Source organism: Anguilla anguilla, chromosome 6 (genome assembly GCF_013347855.1).
Source record: "Anguilla anguilla isolate fAngAng1 chromosome 6, fAngAng1.pri, whole genome shotgun sequence".
Taxonomy (NCBI): Eukaryota; Metazoa; Chordata; class Actinopteri; order Anguilliformes; family Anguillidae; genus Anguilla; species Anguilla anguilla.
The window spans coordinates 4,139,385-4,147,042 of NC_049206.1; the positions used below are offsets into that span (position 1 = coordinate 4,139,385).

At 45.4% G+C, this 7,658-nt stretch overlaps 1 long non-coding RNA gene across 1 annotated transcript; it reads right to left on the reverse strand.

The window, feature by feature from the left end:
* Positions 1–66: 66 nt before the first annotated feature.
* Positions 67–7,290, reverse strand: LOC118229417. The gene is made up of 3 exons (XR_004765666.1): positions 7,159–7,290; positions 6,977–7,043; positions 67–459 (listed from the first exon to the last, which is right to left on the reverse strand). It is a non-coding gene; the product is annotated as an uncharacterized LOC118229417 (long non-coding RNA).
* Positions 7,291–7,658: the final 368 nt, after the last annotated feature.

Consider the following 7,658-nt stretch of genomic DNA (forward strand, 5'->3'; position numbering starts at 1 on the left):
GCCCACTCCACTGCCCAACGCTCGGTCACTGCCATTAAGACTCCTACACGTGTGCTCTTCTTTGATGCCTCTGAACACAGTCCTGGACGTGTACAGCACATGGAGAACAGCGCTGTGCAGAGATTATTGTTATTAATAATTATATTAATATTAATAATGTCCCCGCGTAGCGATGGGTTCCTCTCTTTATTTTACCGAGCCAATCCGAGCCGTCCGCGCTTTCCCAGGTGTCCCCCTCCTGAACGCTGATCGGTGGAAAGCCAAGCCTCCGGAGGTCAGCGGCGATGGACAGGGTCCAGCTGTTCTTCCCCGACAAGGAAGTCAAGTCAAGTGTGTTGCCTGGGAGACGGTTGCCGGGGTGACCCCTTTTGACGAAAAAAAACAAAAAAAGAAACCTCACGCCCTTTCCTTCACGGGCTCCCCCGTGCTGAGTCACGCCCTCCTCCGGGTCAGATGCCCCTAAAAATAAAAAAATAAAAATTGGGTGTTAAAGCGCTGATTATAAATCACCAGAGGCCCTCCATTTAAAAAAAAATAAAATAAAATTGGCTTCCATTTTGTGTCGCATTCATTGCCTGTTGCTGCTGCCTCCTACATGAATTCAGAAGGGACACGCTCTCCTCTGAAAGCAGAGATGGTGAGCATGCACACTGAGCACCGATTGGACCCGACTGGACAGAGCAGTTGCAATTGCAAGCATCCAAGGGTCTATTCAATAAACGGAGGCACGCTGTAGAGATGCAACTAAATCCCCTCTCTTACACTGTGTGAACTAAACTGTGTTCTTGGCTAGAAATAGCTGTACAAAACAAGCATTGTATCTTACTGAACCTGTGTGTTGTAGTTGTCCATGACCATGAAATGCACTTTTTGTACGTCGCTTTGGATAAAAGCGTCTGCCAAATAAATGTGATGTAATGTAAAAAGTGCTTCACGCCCACCGTAGAAGTTAAGGGGATATCGTTTGGGGGGTCGAGCCTGGTTTTGTTCTGTTGCGCTCTGGTCTATGTGCTGTCGATGGCGATGTGCCCTCACGCGTGATTCGCCAAAAATCTGCTCTGGAAAATCTGAAAAAAACACGACAACGCCGTGCGCTCACGTCGTTTTCCCCGAAAAAAGAACGCCGGGGTCTCCGAGCCAAAATCCCACCGAATCCGACCGCCGGTTTTTGACCTGTTGACTCACGTGCCGGTCCCATTGGCTACAAACAAGCAAGCCCCGCCCACTCTCTCTCTCTCTCTCTCCCGCCCAAACCCCAGCCCACAGGGGCTCTCCGCTGCAAAATGGCCCCCGTGCGTCATCTCAGGGGGGGGCTGTGGGTGAGATGAGTCACCCGTGACCACATTGCCCCCCCCCCACCCCCCCACTTCAAAATATTGTCTGATCCATGAAAGGCACTTCATCAGTGAAATCCATTACTCTGTGGGTTTGAGAGGAACACGGAGTAACCATACAAAATAAAACTAGCCTCTCTGTACAGGTACAATGCGTTCAGAATAGAAATTCTGACAAATGCAAAATATAATGTTCAAAAAAAAAAAAGAAAGACACGTTTACATAAAGGGATAAGGCCTTCTGTGAGTGAGGGATGAGAGAGAGAGAGAGAGAGAGAGAGAGACCAAGACTGAGTGGGAGAGAAAAAAGACAGAGACAGAGAAAGAGAGAAAATACTATTAGAGAATATTATTATTATTATTACTATGATATAGCCTGGTGGTTGTTGTTGCTGTTGTTAGCACGGATAGATATAGAAATTATTCAGTTCAGTTTACATTCATGTTCGAATGCGTTTCCATATTTCTGCATACACACAAGAGAGAGAAACAGAGAAAGTGAGAGAGAGACAGAGAGTGAGTGAGAGAGAGAAAGAGAGAGAGACAGAGAGAAAGAGAGTGAGAGAGAGAGAGTGGGGGAGAGAGAGAAAGAGAGAGACACAGAGAAAGAGAGTGAAAGAGAGAGAGAGAGGGTAAGTGAGAAAAAAAGTGTGAGAATGAGTGACAGAGAGACAAAGAGAAAGAGAGAAAGAGATGTAAAGATGGTTGCAGCCACTCTGTTCAGTGTAGAAGCTGAAGCACACCGAACACACTACGTAAGGGGTGGGGGGGGGGGGGAGGGGGGAGGCGGGTGTCACTTGGCAGACTGGCGTCCCACGCTCAGTGTTCAGGACAGTGACCAGCAGGGCCCAACACAGGGGCAGATGGTTGCACCCCATGACCTGGTACAAAATTACACACTGTGTGTGTACAGAGGCACTATACACTCGATATAAACACATACATACACACGTGCATGTACACACACGCAGAGAGAGAGAGAACGAGGAGAGGAGTAATTAAACACAGAGCTGCTGGGATTAAAACCAGTGAATTCACACCACAGAGAGTGAGAAGAAGAGAGAGAGTGTGAAAGAGGGAGGGATGGAGAGAGAGAGAGTGTGAGAGAGGGAGGGAGAGAGAGAGAGTTTGAGAGAGGGAGGGGGAGAGTGTGAGAGAGGGATGGAGAGAGACAAAGAGAGAGTGTGAAAGAGGGAGGGAGAGAGAGTGTGTGAGAGGGAGAGATAGGGAGGGATGGAGAGAGAGAGACAAAGAGAGAGAGTGTGAAAGAGGGAGGGAGAGAGTGTGTGTGAGAGGGAGAGAGAGGGAGGGATGGAGAGAGAGAGACAAAGAGAGAGAGTGTGAAAGAGGGAGGGAGAGAGAGAGTTTGAGAGAGGGAGGGAGAGAGTGTGAGAGAGGGAGAGAGAGGGAGGGATGGAGAGAGAGAGACAAAGAGAGAGAGTGTGAAAGAGGGAGGGAGAGAGAGAGTTTGAGAGAGGGAGGGAGAGAGAGTGTGAGAGAGAGCAGGAGGGAGAGAGAGAGTGACAGAGTGGGAGAGAGAGAGTGTGAGAGAGAGCGGGAGGGAGAGGGAGAGGGAGAGTGTGTGAGAGATAAAAGAAGGGAGGGAGAAAGGGAAATTTAATCGCACCATTGTTTTTTTTGCTGAGCGTGCAGGGACGAAGAAGATTTTTAAAAAGAGGAACATTCAGCGTAGCTGACCTTTTAAAAATAACGCCCTGACCACGGAGGAGAACCCTGCTCACGTATTCACGCGGTGCCCGGACTGGCTGTGCATGCACATAAATATGGATGCTGGAATTCACTCCCAATGAGCTGGAAGCATCATCCAAACGGAATTAAAAAATTAAATAAAAAAACATTCCTGGAGCAGAGCAATGCCCTTTCACGATAACAGACACTCTTTTCAGTTCCCTGGAAACCCGCTCAGAAACTGACTTGTGTGAATGCAGAACAGGCGTTTATTGTTTTTTAAAAAGGGGCGTAGTCTGGTTTTTTTTAGACACGAGCGAGAGAGGGCAGGTCAGAATTTACATTTAAACACCCGCTGCTCTGATGAAGCGCTCACCGCGCAAACAAAACGTTTGACGTTTTAAAAAGCCAATCTGAATCGTGTTTTTTTTTCTTTTTTTTTTTTTTGCATTCACATTTCCGTACGAAAATGTGTAAATTTCCAAACATAACTCTGATCTGTGAATGTCGAACTGACACTGGAACAAGAATGACATCATAAATAAAGTCCCGCTCTTACGGAGCACGTGTGGGAAGTGCCTCTTAAATCAACCGATATTAGTCTCAACCAAACCGAAATTAAGAGAAGGCTTGACACGCACATGTGGTACTTCAGCCCTACAAGGGAAAATGGAGGGGGTTTTTGGGAGTTTGGAGTTTGACACCCACTGTATACTATACAGGATCATAACGGTATTCGGGGAAATTGAAAACTGTATGAAATACAGGATACATAAAGCCAGTCCAGGGATAAGGGAGAACTGACCCAAGAGGAAAACAAGACAAGAAACACCAAACACCGAAGGAAAAAACACAAAGGGCTACATAGAGAGGGAGGGGGATGGCAATATTCAGCTCATGAACAGTGAGACTCATTTCACTTTTCAGCTGTATGTAGGATGTAGATAACGGGGGGGGCGGGGGGGTCATGTTCCCCCCAACATCAGACATCAAATTCCCCCCCCTCAACAACAATATTATCATGTTGTACTGGTTGGTACTTTTAGTGCCCCCCCCTAACCAAAGTGCCCCCCAAAGTTGAAATAATACCCCAGCCCTTGGCTGTGTGAGATAACTGCACTTGTGAGTTTGCCATGATCCGTGGTGCATACAGACCGTACCGCCCTGACTGAACACCTCGGTCCGAGCCGCGCGTCAGGTTCGCGGAATGATTCGCTTGGGTGCGAGCACTTTCCGACCTCTCCCCCCGTTTCCTGTTTAAAGCCGAGCTTCTCCGGCAGTGAGACGCTGCCAACAGCCTCTCGATAACGAGATGTGCGTCGACATTAAGGGCCCCAAGCAGTACTCACGCTCGCCCTCAAGAAGCCATGCACACGATCTGCTGGTTTTCGTTTTCAAAACAAACAAAAAAAAAACTGCAACTAATTCAGACCCAAGAAACGAGGAGAGGCCAGTGACCTGAAATCAAAACTGCACTGAGAGTGATCATTTCTCCCCTTGAACAGCAAACTCTAAGTTGGTGAAATTCTAAGTCAGTGTTCTAGAACTCCACCGCTTGTCAGCGACCGCCCGGCAGCGACTGTGACATCAGCGTTAGAATGTTAAGTTAAGAACACTCTAATCACATGCTTGTGACCTCACGCCCGTGAAAGGGTCAAGGCAGCGTCTGGCGAGCAGGAGAAACCTGCACGCCCCGCAGCTCTCCGAGCTCCCAGAGTGCTTTATTCGCGGCGGAAAAGCCGCGCGCGTGAGAGAGAGAGAGAGAGAGAGAGAGAAGGGTGTGGAACAAGAAAGATGGAAAAAGGAAAAGGCGTAAAAACGCCAAGTGTGAAAATACACACGGGGAAAAGAAATGGGGGGGGGGGGGGTGAGGAATTTACCGAGCCGCAGAAGGAACGGAAACGCTTATGTCATCACAAACAGGCTGCTACACCCCTGCAGGAGTCAGGAGTCAGGAGAGAAGCAAGTGGTCGGAGAGAGATACAGCAAGAGCTGGGTGACTTTGTGTGCCACGAGGTTATAGTTCTGTATAACCTGAGGTTATAATGCTTTATAACCTCACAGGTCACTGATACAGTGGTGTGTGGTCGTTGCAGGACAGACACAACAGGACCTTTCTAGCTCATGAAAATCCAATAGAAATAAACATAATATATTTGTGTGGGATTATCATTATCAATTATACGTGCAATACATTTTCAGAGTAGTTTTAATTTCTATTGCATTTTTGCAACAAAAATACCAATAGCATTCAGTTTGGTTAAGCAGGCAACGGGTCAGGACACACCTTTATTTACGTGGTCCCACTGGTGTTGTTAATAACCCCCCCCCCCCCCCCCCCCCCCCCCCCCCCCCCCCCCCCCCCCCCTTTGAAAGAAAGGAAACACTTATTCCTCCTAAGACTTTACTGTAAAACCGACTTGCATTTTTTTGTTATCAGCAGTGTTCCCGTATCCTGTGCGCTGAAGGGACTGGCGTCTGGTGACAGTTTACAGTAGAGATGCCCTTAGAGATGCCCTTCGACTGCCCCGTTTCGTCCGCCCTAATGCGTGACATCACAGGGCTCAGGAATCACTGTTGAAACGGGCAACACACTGGACAACCACACAACCACACGCACCCCCCTACATATCCCAAATTTGTGTGGTGTGTCAGACCTGAATTTTGCCTTAGCCCCCTCACAGTGAGTCAGGTCCACTGGCAGGAGAGACTCGTTTGATTTTTCGAGAAACACATTCGCGCCAGGCGTCAGCGTTGCCAAAAAAAAAAAAAAAACCCACAAGGTCTAACAGTCATTTTTATTGATTTTATTTACCGAGCCTTTATTTAATCGGATTGTCCTGCCGTGATACAGAAGCTGCCCTGCAATGTTCTAAGGCAGAGCTTCCAGACGGCTTCTGAAAATGCATGAGGCATTTTTACCTTTTATACTAAACAAAAAATTTAAAGCTAACTTTGTATGGTATGTGTACAACTGTACATTTTAAACATAACCATACACTACAGTTCTACGCATTGTTCCGCAACAAGTTGTAGGTATGTAGTAACTGTGTATTAATTATAGTAGCAGCAACAAAGCAGTCCAATTACTCGGACAGATAACCTTAGTAATTAATGTAAAATAGGTGGAATATCTTTGTTAGCATACGGTGGTATACCAAGATTATGGAAAACCAACCATTATGAACAATGCCAAATAAGTATTCTTCGTCCCCAAGTATTAATACGCTAAATTTTACTATACTAATTACTATGGATTTACAAGTGCACTTAGGATATCGTCTTGCTGCTTTTAAGACTCTCCCTCCATTTCAAAGAAAATAAATAATATTACCCAAAGACTTTTGTCTCAGCAGTTGAAGGTGGTTCATACAATTCAGCCGGCCGCATTTATGATTCTGCTCGGATAAAAAGGTCTAATCTGAGGTCTAATTTTGCGTTTTACTTTACGCAAAAGCTTAACGGTCAGGCGTCAGATTTACATTATTTTATAACAACGTTTATGCCTTGCTTATTCTATTATGTGAAAGAAAAAGCCAGCGACAAAAACAGAATAGCATTTCTAACTAATATAAACACCGAATCGAGCCAAGACAGCAAGGCACAGAATACGAGCATCGTTCACGCTCCGCGTATCTTCAATCAATGCACAGTCCTAGAACGGTGACTCCCTTGCACATTCGAAGTTTCCGCGAGACGCTTGTATTATCATAATTTTTTCCTTGAATATATTTCACGCTTCCTCCTCCACGCCAAATTCTATAGTGAAATCTTTAAAAAAATAATAATAATAATTCTTTTTTTTTTTAATTAAATAAAAAAAAACATTTGGTACAAACAAAAACATGCAATAAACGAATAGTATGAGCTTACTAAAGTAATGTCAGGACATAAAGATCTTACATTTTACTTTAAATGATATTGAATGAAATATTGACAAATAAACGAATTACCTGCCTTTCAGCCTCCCATATGGAACCCGCACTGATCTGTACTCTCCCACCCTTCCGAACACCTCTGCTAACGATTTAGCAATTTAAGAAGGAAACACGGTCTGCAGTCGTAAAGCAACACTTCAGATAACGGATTGCCTAAAAAAAGCGTACGTTAGCAAATAAGGAGCAACGCACATAACCTACCTGCACTTCTCAGTGCTGTTATATTGATCGTGTCACTGCACGCGCCCAAATGCTCGTTAAAAAACTTCTCGTGGTCGCGACAGTCCGCCGCGATTCTTTATCAGCTCGGAGAACAGCGCGCTCGAGGCGACCATCTGTTCGAAAAGGGGGTCCGTACACGCGCCCAGCCTCTTAAAGGGCCCGGTCACATTTCCGCGCGAAAACGTTGTTTAAAAAACATTTACGTTGGCTAGATTTCAAATTGAAATTAGCCCATGCGAAATAAATATTAATAACAATCAATTATATACAAAATAAATAAACAGAATAGTGATATAGTGATTATCTTCTTTGTGGCGTGGCTAATACTGAAGTTTCATTGTATTTTTTTCAAGTAGCCTTTGAAATGCTCTCAGATATCCTACACCGTTTCTACTTTTCTCTGGTTCGTTTTCCCTAAGTACAAGATGCATTCCACTCATGATTGTTAACAATAATTAGAATGTTTATTTTCCCC